The sequence below is a fragment of the Eptesicus fuscus genome, chromosome 14 (genome assembly GCF_027574615.1).
Source record: "Eptesicus fuscus isolate TK198812 chromosome 14, DD_ASM_mEF_20220401, whole genome shotgun sequence".
In the NCBI taxonomy this organism is placed as follows: Eukaryota; Metazoa; Chordata; class Mammalia; order Chiroptera; family Vespertilionidae; genus Eptesicus; species Eptesicus fuscus.
Window position 1 is genome coordinate 47,301,855 of NC_072486.1, and position 15,420 is coordinate 47,317,274.

General features: G+C 43.4%; 1 long non-coding RNA gene and 1 other non-coding gene across 2 annotated transcripts; both read left to right on the forward strand.

Moving 5' to 3' along the window:
• Nucleotides 1-6,411: 6,411 nt before the first annotated feature.
• Nucleotides 6,412-14,535, forward strand: LOC114227208 (uncharacterized). Its single transcript, XR_003613279.2, has 3 exons — nt 6,412-6,540; nt 7,067-7,164; nt 14,487-14,535. It is a non-coding gene; the product is annotated as an uncharacterized LOC114227208 (long non-coding RNA).
• TRNAC-GCA (transfer RNA cysteine (anticodon GCA)) lies at nt 6,787-6,858 on the forward strand. The gene has a single exon. It is a non-coding gene; the product is annotated as a tRNA-Cys (tRNA).
• Nucleotides 14,536-15,420: the final 885 nt, after the last annotated feature.

Sequence of the window (15,420 nt, forward strand, 5' to 3'; positions counted from 1 at the left end):
CTCGTCTTTCTCAGCACACAGAGCCACTTCCTGTGTCTGTGACAACGTACCTGGGCTTCTGCAACTGGAGTGGGTTGCAGGCAAAAGACCTGAAAGGAGAGGGAGTGGTGTGAGATTGGTTTTCTGTCCTATTTGGGACTGAAGAAAGTGGGAACCAGCTGATCCTTCAGGGCTGAGAATCTGGGAACTCAAGGCGCTCAGTCATAAAATGGCTGAGTCGTTGATCACATAGATGGCACTGCCCACGTGGGTTGGAGGCAGTTTATTCATCTGGTAGGCCCTTAATGGATGTTTACGGCTAGCCTCCATTCTGACTGGTGAATGTCTGTGCTGTAGCAGTCATTAAATATTTTGAGCATCACTCCTTCTTAGCATAAAGTTCCCACCAAAAGACAAAACTTTCCAGGACCAGCTGTTGTTACACAACAGGACAAAAGGCTGAGCCCAGTCTGACAGCATTGGGAAGCTCAAAGACATACAACGGAAAGCTCAAGTGTCCACACACTCTTCTGACACAAATGGAAATGGGCAGACTTCCCTGCGACTCCTGAATGACAGATTGTCGGAAAACAAAGGTAGAATTGTCAAATTGCGACCCTAGTTGGGTTCACAGTCCCCCATCTCTTGTATGAATTGCCACTCCAGTGACAGCCACTCCAGTAAGTTTCAGAGGATGTCAGGACACCTCCTCAAACTTCAAAGACAAGTTGCTACATCTTGCCCTCACCTTAACCTTTACTGGAGGTTTTTTCCTGTTACCCAGGTAATGGTGTGAGGGATGGTAAAATACTTAGATGCAAAATGTCTCTCTGAACCCTAGCTGGTTTGGCTCAGTGGATAGAGCATGGGCCTGCAGACTGAAGGGTCCCGGATTCCGGTCAAGGTCACATGCCTGGGTTGAGGCTTGATCCCCAGTAGGGGGCGTGCAGGCACCCAATCAATGATCCTCTCTCATCATTGATGTTTCTCTCTCTCTCTCCCTTTCCCTTCCTCTCTGAAATAAATAAAAATATATAATATAAAATAAAAAAAACACAGGGAAAAAAATGTCTCCCTGAGTAGTCAGGTAGAAGATGGGGGTGGTTTCTAGTTGCCAAGTTCTATATGTTTATATGTTTTTATATTTGTAGTAATCCCCAAAGCTCTTTGGTAATGTTTAGCTCATTAAATATTACACACTTAGACATCTCTCACTTGAATGTTTGTGATGGCCTAACCTTTCTGCTTTTTATCCACTAAGTTGAGATAATAAGAGAAACATCCTTGATACTGAGTTCAAAGGGATATTTGGCAAGTGCAAAGGATAAAGAACAGGAAAACACTAAAATCCTGAAGTTCCCATTCTCTCATACATCCAGTTGTGACAATAGCTATTTCTATATTGTAAACACAGCAACCATTCCTATACATTTCTTTTTTTAAAAAATATATATTATTGATTTTTTACAGAGAGGAAGGGAGAGAGATAGAGAGTTAGAAACATCGATCAGCTGCCTCCTGCACACCCCCCACCGGGGATATGCTCACAACCAAGGTACATGCCCTTGACCAGAATCGAACCCGGGACCCTTCAGTACGCAGGCCAACGCTCTATCTATTGAGCCAAACCGGTTAGGGCCCTATTCATTTCTTGATGCAAGCGTCTCAGTAATAGCCGATGTTGTAAACATATGGGAGGGTTTGGGGTTTTTTTTTTTGGTTTGGCTTCTCAATAGCCATATCCCCCTCACAATAACATCCCAGTTTTCTTTGGCTACCGTCTGTTAGGACTGGAACCTAAGATCTTTTGTAACTATGAGGTGGGCACACCCAGACACTAGTGGCTCATGCAGATGTTCTCTTCTTGGAGTTTAAGCCACGAACAAGAGACAGCACCAGAATGGCTAGTGCTGATCATGCAGCTGCAGTTCCTGACCACTCTGGCCTCATGGTGACATTGCTGTGGCAATCTCTGAGGCTTACTTGGTCCTGTCTTTCCCAAGCCATGTTCTCTGCTGCCTAGCAATTCGGTGATATGTTTTCAATCAGTTCTTTTCTTAAACCAAGCAGAGTGTTTTTCAGCACTTTGCAAAAATCCCCAACAACGGATACAACCGTCTTCACCCTCTTTCTAGTAATTGGAAGAACAACATGATGACAAAGTACTTGGAATGTCCAGTGAAGTAGGGACAGAAGCCTTGTAAGCAAATCTATCTGGTTCTGTGGAAATGCGAAGACTTCCCCAAATAATAAAACCACTGGTGTCACCAAAATGAGGTCAGAGACCCTGAGTCAGCATGTCTCTGCCTATGAGACCACCAGCCTGGATTCAGGGTTCTCCCTGCAAAGCACTGGGAAGAAAGCAGGTGCGATGCAGGCAGTCAGGACCTGTCTCCACTGACCCATTTCAATTCTTGTTGGAATTAGTTTATTTTTAGATAAAAGCACTTCTTGTGTAAGTGGCATAGGCAATTGGAATTGTTTCTTTTTATTTTATTTTATTTTAGCAAAACTAAATTGTCTGGAGAAAAGCAAATAGGTCATTTCAGGGATAATATATGTTTACAAAGTGCATATAATTTTCTTACAAAAATGAAAGGATTCTTCCTGTTGTATTATGTCTTTAACATTAAAAAGCCTTGATTACTTTTTTATGCAAATAAAAGTAAACTTTTAGGACACCTTTAGTAATGGCTACATAGTATTCTCCCGTACAGCTGTACTACAATTTATTTAGCCAACCCTCCTATTTTGGACATCTATGCAGTTTTTAATTTCCACCTTTGCAGACAACTTGCAAAGGGTCTTGTTAAAGATGCATCTCTGTTTTTCATCTGGTTTTGCTTTTAGCATAAGTTCCTGGACATGGAATTTTTACACATACATATTTTAAGCCTTTATTTGCCAAATGTCTCTCCAGAAAAGATACATGGATGTGCATTCCACCAGCAATGTCTGAAATTATATATATATATATATATATATATATATATATATATATATATATATACACACACACACACACAGTATATATATATATATATATATATATATATATATATATATACACTAGTATCCTATATAATAAAGAGCTAATATGCAAATGGTCATCACGCCCTCGTGCCCTCGTGCCCTTGCGCTGGGGCTGGGGAACCTGAGGCCGTGCCCCCCACCTGGCGGGGCTTGATGGGGGACCTGAGGCTGCGCCCCACTCCTGGCACCAGGCCAGGGAACCTGAGGCTGTGCCCTCTGCCCTGTGTGTCTTGACAGGGGTGGGGCCGGTTGGGTCTGGGTCTCGTGTGATTTCGCGGCATGTGCGGGTGGGCGGGGACTTGACTCTGGGTCCCACGGCGCACCCCAGACTCTGACAGGAGGAAGATTTTCATATACGTTTTACTAATTTTCTTTCATCTCTGACATTTCTATTATAGAGAAAGGGCAAATAGCAATATTAAAATATTTCCTCTAATTAATTCCCTTTTAATGTGCATGAATTTCGTGCACCGGGCCACTAGTATATATATATAATTTAGTACTTTTTAATAAATACTTATAGATACCCATATATGGGTCATCAGCTCAAAAATAGAACACCCCCACCCCCAGGATCTCTTTGTGTCCCCCTTATTTTAAATAAGTTTTTTTTAGCCCTAGCCAGTTTGGCTTGGTGGATAGAGCGTCAGCCTGCAGACCGAAGGGGCCCAGGTTTGATTCTGGTCAAGAGCACATGCCTGGGTTGTGGGCTCGGTCCAATGTGAAGGAGGCAGCCAATCAATGATTCTCTCTCATCATTGATGTTTCTATCTCTCTTCCTCTCCCCTCCTCTCTGAAGTAAATAAAAATATTAAAAAAAAATTTTAATCCTCAACCAAGTAGTGAGAATATTTTTTCCATTGAATTTTAGAGAGAGTGGAAGGGTGAGGGGGGGGGAGAGAGAGGGAAAGGGAGAGAAACATCAATGTGAGAGAGACACATCTGAGAGAGACACATGCATATGAGAGACACACATCGATTGGTTGCCTCCCGCTCATGCCCTAATGGGAGGGCAGGGATCAAACCTGCAGCCCAAGTACATGCCCTTGACCAGAAATCAAACCTGTGACCCTCCAGTGCACACACTTTTGCTCTAACCACTTAGCATACCAGCTAGTCGGTGCCCCCTTTCTTATCACAACATCTTTCCCTCTTGCTTGTATCCTGGTTTTTGTGAAAATAACATATATATATATATATATATATCATATATATATATATATATATATATAATCTAATAATAGACAAATATGCAAATTGACCGCACCTTCGCTACACCTAAGCCACGCCCACCAATCAAGCCACGCCCACCAACCAATCAGGACCAGTATGCAAATTATCCCAGCAAAGATGACAGCTAATTTGCATATCAAGACAGTGTCGAAAGAAGCCAAGAGCTGCAAAGGGGAGTAAAGCTTTGAAGAAGCAAGCAAGCCGGGGGGGGGGGGAGAGGAGAAGGGAGGAGTGAAGTCAGGGCCGTGGGTGAAGGGAAACGAAGGCGGGCTGGAGGAGAAGGCGGGGCCGGCGGCAAGGGCGGAGTGGAGGCGGGGCCGGGGCCGAAGGGAAACGCGGGCAGGCTGGAGGAGAAGGCGGGGCCGGTGACAAGGGCGGGGCGGAGGCGGGGCCGGGGCCGAAGGGAAACGCGGGCGGGCTGGAGGAGAAGGCGGGGCCGGTGACAAGGGTGGGGCGGAGGCGGGGTAGAGTGCAGCAGGAAATCCCATTGCAGGAATTTTCCTGCAACGGGAAAGCTAGTATATATATAAAATCAATTAGGTCATGTTTGCTGGTTCTGTTATTCAGATTCTCCACATTCTTACTGATATTTTATTTGCCTGTTTTATTAGCTACTGAAAAAGTTGTGTTATAATCTCCAACTATGGTTGAGGATTTGTCTATTTCTTCTTTTAGCTCTGTTCATTTTTGTTTTATGTATTTTGACACTATGTTATTGGGGTGCATTTAGATTTAGAATTGCAATATATTCCTGATAGATTGACTTCCTTATCATTTTAAAGTATTCCTTTTATCTGTAGGAATGCTTACTGACTTAAATCTATTTTTCATAATATTAATATTGCTATACCAGCCTTTTTGTTTAGTAATTGCATAATATATCTTTATTTATACTTCCACTCTCCACTTTTCTGTGTCCCTATATTTAAGGTGACATTCACATATGTAGCTAATAGTGTTTTCTCATTCAGTCTGAAAATATTATATTTTAATTGGAGTTTTTAATAAATTTATATTTAAAGTAATTGCTGCTGTAAACAGTTCTAGTTGGGCTATTTATTTTCTTTTAGTACTATAAAAATCCTTTTCCATTGTGACCTGGATACCATCACTTCTATTGATAAATCAGCTGTCAATTGTAGAATTCAATTTTTTTTCACATGTTGCTTTTTAGATTTCTCTTTCTCTCTCTTTAAGCTAGATCAGTTAGTCAGTTCCCACTAGTTTACTAGAAATGAAGAAAAATTATAATACACATTGGATCCTTGGGTGGGACAACACAGGTGAAATGGTACTAATCAGGAAAGTAAACAGAAAGGAGCTATCTGTGGACAGGGGTGGAGTATTTAACTGCATATCCAGTAGTCCCTGATTCAAGTGTCACCTGTTGGCACTCCCTTTTGTTCTGACCACATGTTGACTCTATCCTGTGTCTATGCTGCAGTGACCATAAATCTCTCTCATTGTCCCTTCATCACTTTTCCATGTATTGCATACTTCCATCTGGCATATAGAAGGACTCCGCAAGTGCTGAATAAGGGGGAAGAAGAGGAGAAATCAAGAGGGTCCCAGTGTGTTTAGCACAAAAAAGGCTCTTGAAAATAAACATAGATTCTAGTTGTGACTTTGTCATTAATCAGGTACATTTTGTTTGGGGATGATTTTAATTTCTGTCTTTTTTTTTTTCCAGATCTATACAAGTAAGAGCACAAATTAAACCAATAGCTCCAAAACTGTATGTGAGTCAGAATCATTGGGAGCTTGTTAGAAGCACACATTGTCCCATGTCCCACCTGGATGTTCATTACGTTGCTCCTGAGCTCGTATTTGGACTGGAATTTCTCAGGCTGCATCATGACCAACTTCTCTGGGGAGACTTTCAAGAGTTTTGCAATTTCAGTGTTGAAAGTGTGGTGGAATTTGTAATCTTCTCTCGGGTTGTTAGCTGAAAAATGAACAGAATGATAAGTACACAATTTATTAAATTGCTTAAATGATCTAGATTAAACTCATGACCCACATCAACCAAAGCAAATGCCCAGGAAATAGTGTAATGACCACCGTGAGTTCTGTGTGGATAGCACCTTGAGCTTAAATGTTGGATTTCAAAACTTGGTACAGGCCCAATACCTTAAAACCTGTATCTCAGAATTTGTATGTTCACAGAAAAACTTAGAGCTATTCTGTCAGGCATTGCAGCAGACTGCCATCTCTGATGCTGGGAAGCACATTGATTCCAGACAGACAGCCTATTACGAGGTGACAGTGAGCATCACACACTGCTGTGTGCACATGGTGAGTTTGCACACGCAGCACCTTCTGGGGGTTCAACCTCCCCTTTAGGTGGTGGGAGGCCTGTTAGTAGGCTGGAGCCCTAAATGTGGTTCTTTTACTGTATAAATCTTGTCAAACTCCCAAGATAAAACCCGAGTTTGCAGAGTATATGATGACATAATACTAGCAAGAACACATCTCAAGGTGGTGACAGCCAGGGTGTGGCTTTATAGGTTTAGAGTAGTTATTAGGCTTAGGCAAGCAGGTGGGGGTATAGCTCAGTGGTAGAGCATTTGACTGCAGATCAAGAGGTCCCCGGTTCAAATCCGGGTGCCCCCTAACCATGTTTTACCCACTGAACACAATGTTCTCCTTTCAGCTTTCCCACCACACTGATTCAGCCTGCAAGGAGAAAAGAAGGCCAGTTCTTTATCAGAAAGCCTCCCCTGACAAACCCAGTTTCTCCCTAGATAAATTCAGTTTATCCAAGATTGAGTCAGTTCTGCTAGTTTTGTGATGAACATATTATTCTTTTTTCTTTGCCCAGCATCTGAACCCTCTGAACTCCAATTCAGGAATTTACAATTGTCTCAGTCTTGGTGGAAGACGAGTCCTGTCTCTGGCTGAGGAAAATTAAAATGCCAGGTAATTCCTCCCCTTGAATGTTAGGAAGATCTCTCTCTCTCTCTCTCTCTCTCTCTCTCTCTCTCTCGCTCTCTCTCTCTCTCTCTCTCTCTCTTTCTCTCAGTAATCTGGCTTTATTGGACCTGAAGAAAATGAAAATCTACATAGCTTGACGAATGCTAATCCAGGAGCCCATATCATACAGTAGAAAAACTTGAGTGAATTTCTGCCTAAAGTTCTCTAGGGATCAGTTGAGTTCCCATGAAATCCTAGAAGTGGTTACAGAGCTGGATGGCTGATCCAAGCAGTTTAAAGAGAGCAACTAATTAATAGCTCAAGTGTCACTCTATATGGGCAAGGAACCCAGGACTTTCTCTGACTGGACTGAGATAATCTCTTATCTCCTGTCACAGAATACCTGAAATAGCTGAAATTAAAAGTAAAGGTTGATCTGCCAAACTAATGTCAGTGGAGCCTACAGCTTTCAGCAGTCTCCTTGCTGAAATAGGTTGTGATTAAGAAAGAGTGGGACTTCACAAATTGTAATGTGGATTTATGAGAGCATTTGGGAAACTCAAATTATCCTTACACCAAAACTCAAAATAACCTGCACCAGCCTCTTCTTCCTGTCTGAAAGCTGAATAGCTCAGATTGAGGAGTTTCCATTGCAAGATATCAGTTGCCCCACTCCTCACTGTCTCTCCATCTAGAGCAACAGAAAGATCTCAGCTGAGTACCAGTTGCTGAGAGGTGAAGACTCACACACCAAAATAATTTCAAACTGGCTAATTTATATCAAGGAAATCTTGAACACATGTTTATGTGGATTTTTGAAGTATTTTATGAAGTAGGAGGAGTATAATTTTAAGTCTGAATTTATTTTTATGAGTGTACCCAATTAACATTCTAATTAAAATACCACATCTACAGCACCTGGGATAAACCTGTTTGCTCAGTTGTGGACTTGAACCAGGATTCACAGTTGGCCAATTCTAAATGCATTTTACATAACAATACCAAGGAATTATTAACACTATGTGGTAGAGAGAATCCACAGCCCTAGCTGGAGAGGATTTATCAAGTGTGACTTGCCTATCCACTCAACAATGACTCCCTTCACTAAGGTTTCAAAAAATGCATGAGTTTGTGGAGCTTCTACATCTTTGAAAAGCATTTTAGTAGCTGTTTTCCATAGACAGGAATGCTAGCCCAAGCCATGCTAGCAAAAGAGTAATTTGCATATTACTCTTTTATCTAATAAAAGAGTAATATGCAAATTAACCATCACTCTGTCACACCCACCAGCCAATCAGGATCAAGTATGCAAATTAACCCAATTAAGTTGGCTGCAGCCACAGAGAGAGCAGGAGGGAGGTTTGGGTTTCCCTGGCGATAGAGGAAGCCAAGCTTTCCGCATACCCTGGCCAGCCAGGCCTCTGTTTAAGGCTACAAAGTTTCAATTATAGAAGATAAATAAATTTCAACAGAAATGGCTGCCGCCACTGAGCAAGCAGAAGGCTTGGCTCTGCTCCAGGCTACAAAGTTTCAATTGTAGAAGATAAATAAATTCCAGATACCAGGGCCTCCACTTGGGTAGCCAGGGGGTGTGGCCGGCCTGCAAACCACCACAGACCCCTCGCCCAGGCTGCCCCACACCCCAAGGGAGCCCCCACTCTGATCTGGGACACCCTTCAGGGCAAACCAGCTGGCCCGTACCCATGCACCAGGCCTCTATCCTATCTAATAAAAGAGTAATATGCAGATTTAACATCACTCCAACACACAAAATGGCTGCCCCCATGTGGTCAAAGATCCTGCCCCCATGTGGATACAAGATGGCCACCACAAGATGGCCAGCAGGGGAGGGCAGTTGGGAGGGACCAGGCCTGCAAGGGAGGGCAGTTGTGGGTGATCAGGCCAGCAGGGGAGGGCAGGTGGGAGGGACCAGGCCTGCAAGGGAGGGAAGTTGGGGGTGATCAAGCCTGCAGGGGAGGGCAGTTAAGGGGTGAACAGGCTGGCAGAGGAGGGAAGTTGGGGGCAAACAGGCTGGCAGGGGAGCAGTTAGACATCAATCAGGCTGGCAGCAGAGTGGTTAGGGGGTGATCAGGCTGGCAGGCAGAAGCGGTTAGGGGCAATCAGGAAGGCAGGCAGGCAAGTGGTTGGGAGCCAGCAGTCCTGGATTGTGAGAGGGATGTCAAACATCCTCGAGAGGTCCCAGATTGGAGAGGGTGCAGGCTGGGCTGAGGGACACCCCCCCACCCCCCCTTGCACGAATTTTGTGCACTGGGCCTCTAATTATAGCATAAAGGATTCCCTGATTTCATTGAGGACAGGAAAATTCCAGGATGTCAGAGTTCAAATTGCAAGTCTGGAGATTACTTTATGTGCTCAGTGCCACATAGATCTTCGCTGTGGTTGATTGTCCATGAGGTCCTTGGGACTGAGAATGGCAAGCCCACCCCTGTCGTAGCTGATTTGCAGATCTGAGCTAACACAATAGCACAATAGAGATTCCTAACCTCATCCAGTTCCCAGATCTGAATCAGTTCAGAGACCCCCCCATCCCTTGAAAGGGAAGTCTAAGTAAGCTTCAGAAAAGGACCTACCAAAATGTCCAACCTTGGCTGTGGATCTTCCCCCCTGATTTCCCCAAAGGGTCTTTCAGCCATTTACCTAGAAACTCTGGGGAAAGCCAAATACCCACATATTTTAAGGCACATTGGTGATTTACTGCCTCTGTTAAAAGTTTTAGAGGGTCAGTATTTTGGGGAACAACAGAATATCCCAGGAAAAAACTACAACTTGCACCTTGCCCTGTTTAACCACTACCACCATCTGAGCTGCCAGCCTCCCTACTATCAGCCTAACTCCTGGAGAATCCTAAGAAACCCAAGGGCCAGGCCATGAGCAGAGGGAGGAAGAGCAGACAGGTGTGAGGGGAAGCCTAACTCCATCTAGTGGAGCCCAGGAGGAGGCTGTGGGGGGGAGACAGGGTCCTAAAGAGGATTAGAGTAGATGCAACTGGGAAGGAGGGAGCTTTCATGCCAGCTACAAGCCATGGTTTAATGAGCTGGTGCCTTTAGCCAGGAATTTGAAGAAGCTGAAAGATAGTAGGGAGAAAAGGCTTTGGCGTGCCCCAAGGAGGAGTCTCTGGACAAAGAGAGGTGAGTTCTTGGTCAAAAGAGGGTCATTTAGCAGCAAGATCAGTCAGCCTGATCTATGGAGATGAGACCAGGTTGTGTTCCTCAAACCTGATTTTGCATATTCAAATTATTTGAGAAGTTGTTAAATGTTCAGATTCCCCAGGGATCTTGATATAATGTCTGATAGGCCCAGCCTTCTTTTAATCCTTCCTAACTTCCAAAGGTTGTGAGTGACAGCCAACATTTATGGGCACCACAATTCAGAATGATTCTAAAGGCACTTCCAGCTCTGTTAACCAATGCTAGTTTGAAATCATCTGTCGTGAGAGTATTTACACCATGGAAATTGGCAAACACTATAAATCAATCTACTGATTGTTTACTCTGTCCCCTAGAGATCTAATTTACCATCGTTTCCCTCAGTAAGTCAATAGGCATAGATGACTGCCAGGGTGTAGAGGTGGGACCTGAGGAAAAATAGAGCAGGGTGGTAGAGATCATTTACTGTGGCACCATCTGTCAAGTAGCATACCAAACAAGAAACACTTCTTAGTATTGAAGTTGTGGATTTTGTTCAGGAGGCAAAAAGTGCTCATTAGACTAGACTCATTTTTCTTACTTGGGAAAGCAGGTCACACCATCCCAGGTTGAGGTCCAGGATCTGAGTGTTGGGACTCGAGCTTCCTCTCCCATGCTGAGTTCCTTGATCATGAACCTGTGCACAGTTCAGATCTACTGGTATAAGAAGGCTACTTTGCTCCCTTGCAGCCCTGTTCAAGTAGACTGTGGGGGACATTTGTGTTTTCTTTTTCTTTTTGGACTGCCTGAACCTTATTGATATGTTTTGGCAATCTGCAATTACATGAACACAATTTATTAAAAGGCATACCCCCATCTCTTACTACATAAACCAAAATACCAGATAGTTCATCTCCCATTGTTTGGCAGTGAGGGCTTGGACACATGCCCTAAGCTTAGCCACTCCGAGTTTGTACATCAAGAGAGAGAAACCCAGAAGCAGGAATTTAGACTCTCTTCTGGCACTGGCTCCAGTGGAAGACACTTCCTCACGGACTGGGGCTCTGTGTGACCTTGGCTGAACTCCGGTTGCTTGGTTCCCCTTGGGCCCGGCCCCATTTCTAAGCTTCTTTCTCCAGCCCTCTCTTCAGGAATAGGTTTGCCTTACCTGTTTCAGGTAGCCAAAGTTAGTTCCTGTTTTTGCACCCAAATTTCCTAACTGGTACATAAATTGGGATTAGAAGTGGGTTTCAGGCAACAGGATATGCATGAAAATGGTATTGATGGTATTGATTATCCAGACTAGTTAAAGGCTAGAGTTAGAGGAAATCTGACTAGTTCTTTAGGTCTGGGCATCTGACACAACAGCTAAGTAAATTATTGCTGATGGTCATCAGCAGTGCAGTGCCCACGAGGCAGGGCTTCCAGATACCCATTTGCTTGTTGTCACTGCATTGGAAGTGTTATGGAATTGGCACAAATTTCTATATCCTTTCTCAGGAGCAGACAGTAGTGCTGACTGGTGCCTAAGGCAGCAGAGAGCCCAGGGACACCATGCACAGCTCAATGAGAAGAACTAAAGCCTCCAGCAGCCATATGACTTAGCAGACAACCAAGGGCACTGTTTGATTCTGCAAGACTGTTGAATTAGAAAGTCAATTTAATTCACACCTTCCCCTGTGAGAAAATTTAGGGCTCTGATGCAGAAAGAGTGAGTCCCCCAAGACTTGTCATAGGCATTCACAGGATTTGTAGAACCCAAACTATACCTAAGCACAAAATCTTTGGAACCTCCTTTTGTCCACTAATGAGGCCCCTCCTCCCCTCACCACACCCCTCTTTTTATTTTGATCTGTAAACTTCAGGAAATCCCACCATGCCCTGGGGAGCCAATTACAAAGTCACACCTTGCAAGGAAGGATCATACACAAAAGTAATCTGCAAGACTGCTGATTTACAACAGGGGATTGTGTGTGGAAATGAATTCTTGACCAGGGAAAGAAAGATACAGTGTTAAACTTGGCTGAATTCTGGACCCACTGTCTGCTAGGTCTGATCAAATAATAATTGAATCGATACTCCTCCCCTGGGAACTGGCTTTTCAGGTCATTTCACTGCGGACATTCTCTTTGCTGAGACCATAGTTCATTTTCGGTGACCACATTCCATTATCTTCCCTCCGGGTATGAACAAAGAAGTCTCCGCCCAGAAAAAAAGCCCGACAAAAGTCCTTTAAAAGCAGCTGACTCCCGTCACTGGTTGCTGGGGTCATCCAGTCTCAGCCACCTGGTATGCGGATGATCGAATAAATTCGTAATTTCTCACCTTTCTGGCCTCGTGTGTTCCTCCTTCAGCGACATAACACTGTCCTACCTGGAATATCTGGGGATTAATTTGATTGTTTGCTTAACTTGTTGATTAAAAAACAGAAATCAAACTTGTTCAAGAGTAGATAAAATTGAAATGCCACAAAATCTTGAAGACTAAATCTAAAAACAGAGATTGGAGGGATGTAATGTACTTATTATGTGTGACATGCGCCCCCCCCCCCCACCACACACACACACACATCCCCACTCCATATCATCAACCAACACAATGGTTAGAAGACAACACCATCAATACAACTGTAACTGGAAAACCAAGGGGTCTGGGCTGCCTGTCACTACTTGAGCCAATTAAGCAGAGACAGGGTTGAATCATATGAGCGTTTATTCCAATAACGTCAGCAGTAAGGGAGAGCAGCAGGTCATCCACAAAAATCTGCCTTGCACCCCAGCAAAAGCCAGCTGCTTATATTGGGTAGAAGGACAAAGATTACTTGGGGAAGTAGGCCAAAGGGATAAGAATGTGTATGCAAAATGAGCAGTTTACAGGTAATATAGGCTGGAGGTTTGCAAAAGCCAGGGGTATACAAACGGCTGACGCCTTAGGTTTCTGCAACAAGGTTGTTAAGCTTTCCATGATAATAGGCAGCTCCCGGATGTAGGTGATGGGCCGCATTTCCAGGTGAGCTCCCAGGTCTCACGTGCAACTCCCAACCAGGTTAGAATGTGCCTTCTTTAATCAGAACAAAACAATCATGGTTAACAGAGCATGTTAATATTTCTTATAATTATAGCTGATCCCCAATATTCTATCTCTGCCCTAACACAACCTTTAGAAATACATTATTTACTGAAGCTTGAGCATCTTTGAAAACCATTTCAGTCCTATCTATGTCTTTGTAGACTGGAAATGTTGAAAGATGCTGTCATGGATATGTGTTTTCTAATTTGAATTGAAGACAGAAGGTTCTTAGGAAGAGGCTAAAGGTTTCCCTTGACCACCTCATGCTAGACGGAAGTGACTGCAGATCCAGAGTGTTGATTCCAGGTGTCTGTCCCTATGGAGTTCTTAGCGCCTACATAGAATGCACTGCAGATTATTGTTCCAGTTTCACACATCACTTTGCAATGACCAACCATGTACATACATCTTTGCACATCCATATAAATAAAGCAAATACAGCCCTAGCTGGTTTGGCTCAGTGGATAGAATGTTGGCTCTCAGACCGAAGAGTCCCGGGTTCCATTCTAGTCAAGGGCACATACCTCAGGCTAGATCCCCAGCCGGGCGTGCGCGTGGGAGGCAACCAATCGAAGTCTCTCTCCACGTCGATGTTTCTCTCTCTGTCTCTCCCCCTCCCTTCCACTCTCCGAAAAAAATCAATGGAAAAATATTCTCCGGTGAGGATTAACAACAAAAAGGCAAATTACACATTTATGTACAGTGGAACCTCGTTTCTCGAACTTAATTCGTTCCGGAAGGCTGTTTGAAAATTGAATCATTTTTCCTATTAGAAATAATGTAAATTGAATTAATCTGTTCCAGCCCCCCAAATGATTCCCTGTTTCAACCTTTCTTGTATACAGTACTTATCTACTGTACTGTTTAATCTATAAACAAACACTTTTCTTAAATTTATCGAACCATCCCCTTTCACGGCCTCCGAAATGCTATCACAGGCTAACTGCTTTTCCTGTATCCATTCAACAACAGTTTTCCTACTTATTCAATTGCCTGTGATTGCTGTTTTGTGAGCACTTGAACTCCTTAGCAACATTAGCATTCTTAATGGCGTCTTTATGTTTTAAAATTGTTCTAGTCATCATCAACAAAAGCATTCTCTCTTGTTTGTAGCCTGCAAGATGCTTTTTGTCACGCTGAGGCTGAAGTATCAGCATGAAAGGGTTGTTAGTTAGGTCAAAAACTGAAGTTTTGGCCGACAACCAAGAAATTTTCCTCTGTGAACAACTTGATCGAGAACCGAATTGTTCGAGATGGAAGACGTTCAAGAAACAAGGTTTGACTGTATTTTGATTACCTAGTAGCTGGACACCCATAGCAGCAAGAAGTTAGATCCCAGGCTGTATATTTTTAAGTTTGGAAAAATAACAACCAAACTGTTAACAGCAGTGATTTACTGGTGAGATTAATTTTTATTTTCTTCCTGGTGCTTATTTGTATTTTTAAATTTTCCTATATATTTTCAGTCAACAAGTATTTGTTGAAAATCTGTAATGCACTCAACAACAGGCAAGACACTGATGTGAGATTTTTTTAAAGCAATATTTTCTTTCATCCTCCTTTTTACCTCACTGAACTTATCTGTGTAATAAGAATAATTGAATCCCATTCCTAACAGGTCTTTGCCCTGGTCCTCCATGCCCACTGAGTGGCTGTGATTGTGAGGTGGGGAGATTTTAGAACAAATGGGAAAGAAGCAGTGGGGTGAGGGCTGTCCCAATGAGGTGTCTTTCACCCTAGTGCAGGGGTGGGGAACCTTTTTTCTGCCAAGGGCCATTTGGATATTTATAACATCATTCTTGGGCCATACAAAATTATCAACTTAAAGATTAGCCAACTGCTATATTTAGCCAAACATTTAATTAATAAAAATATATTTAAAAAAAAAAAAAAAAGCCCAGCCGGGTGTAGCTCAGTGGTTGAGCGTCGACCCAGGAACCAAGAGGTCACTGGTTCAATTCCTGGTCAGGGCACATGCCCAGATTGCTGGCTCGATCCCCTGTGGGGGGCCTGCAGGAGGCAGCCGATCAATGATTCTCTCTCATCA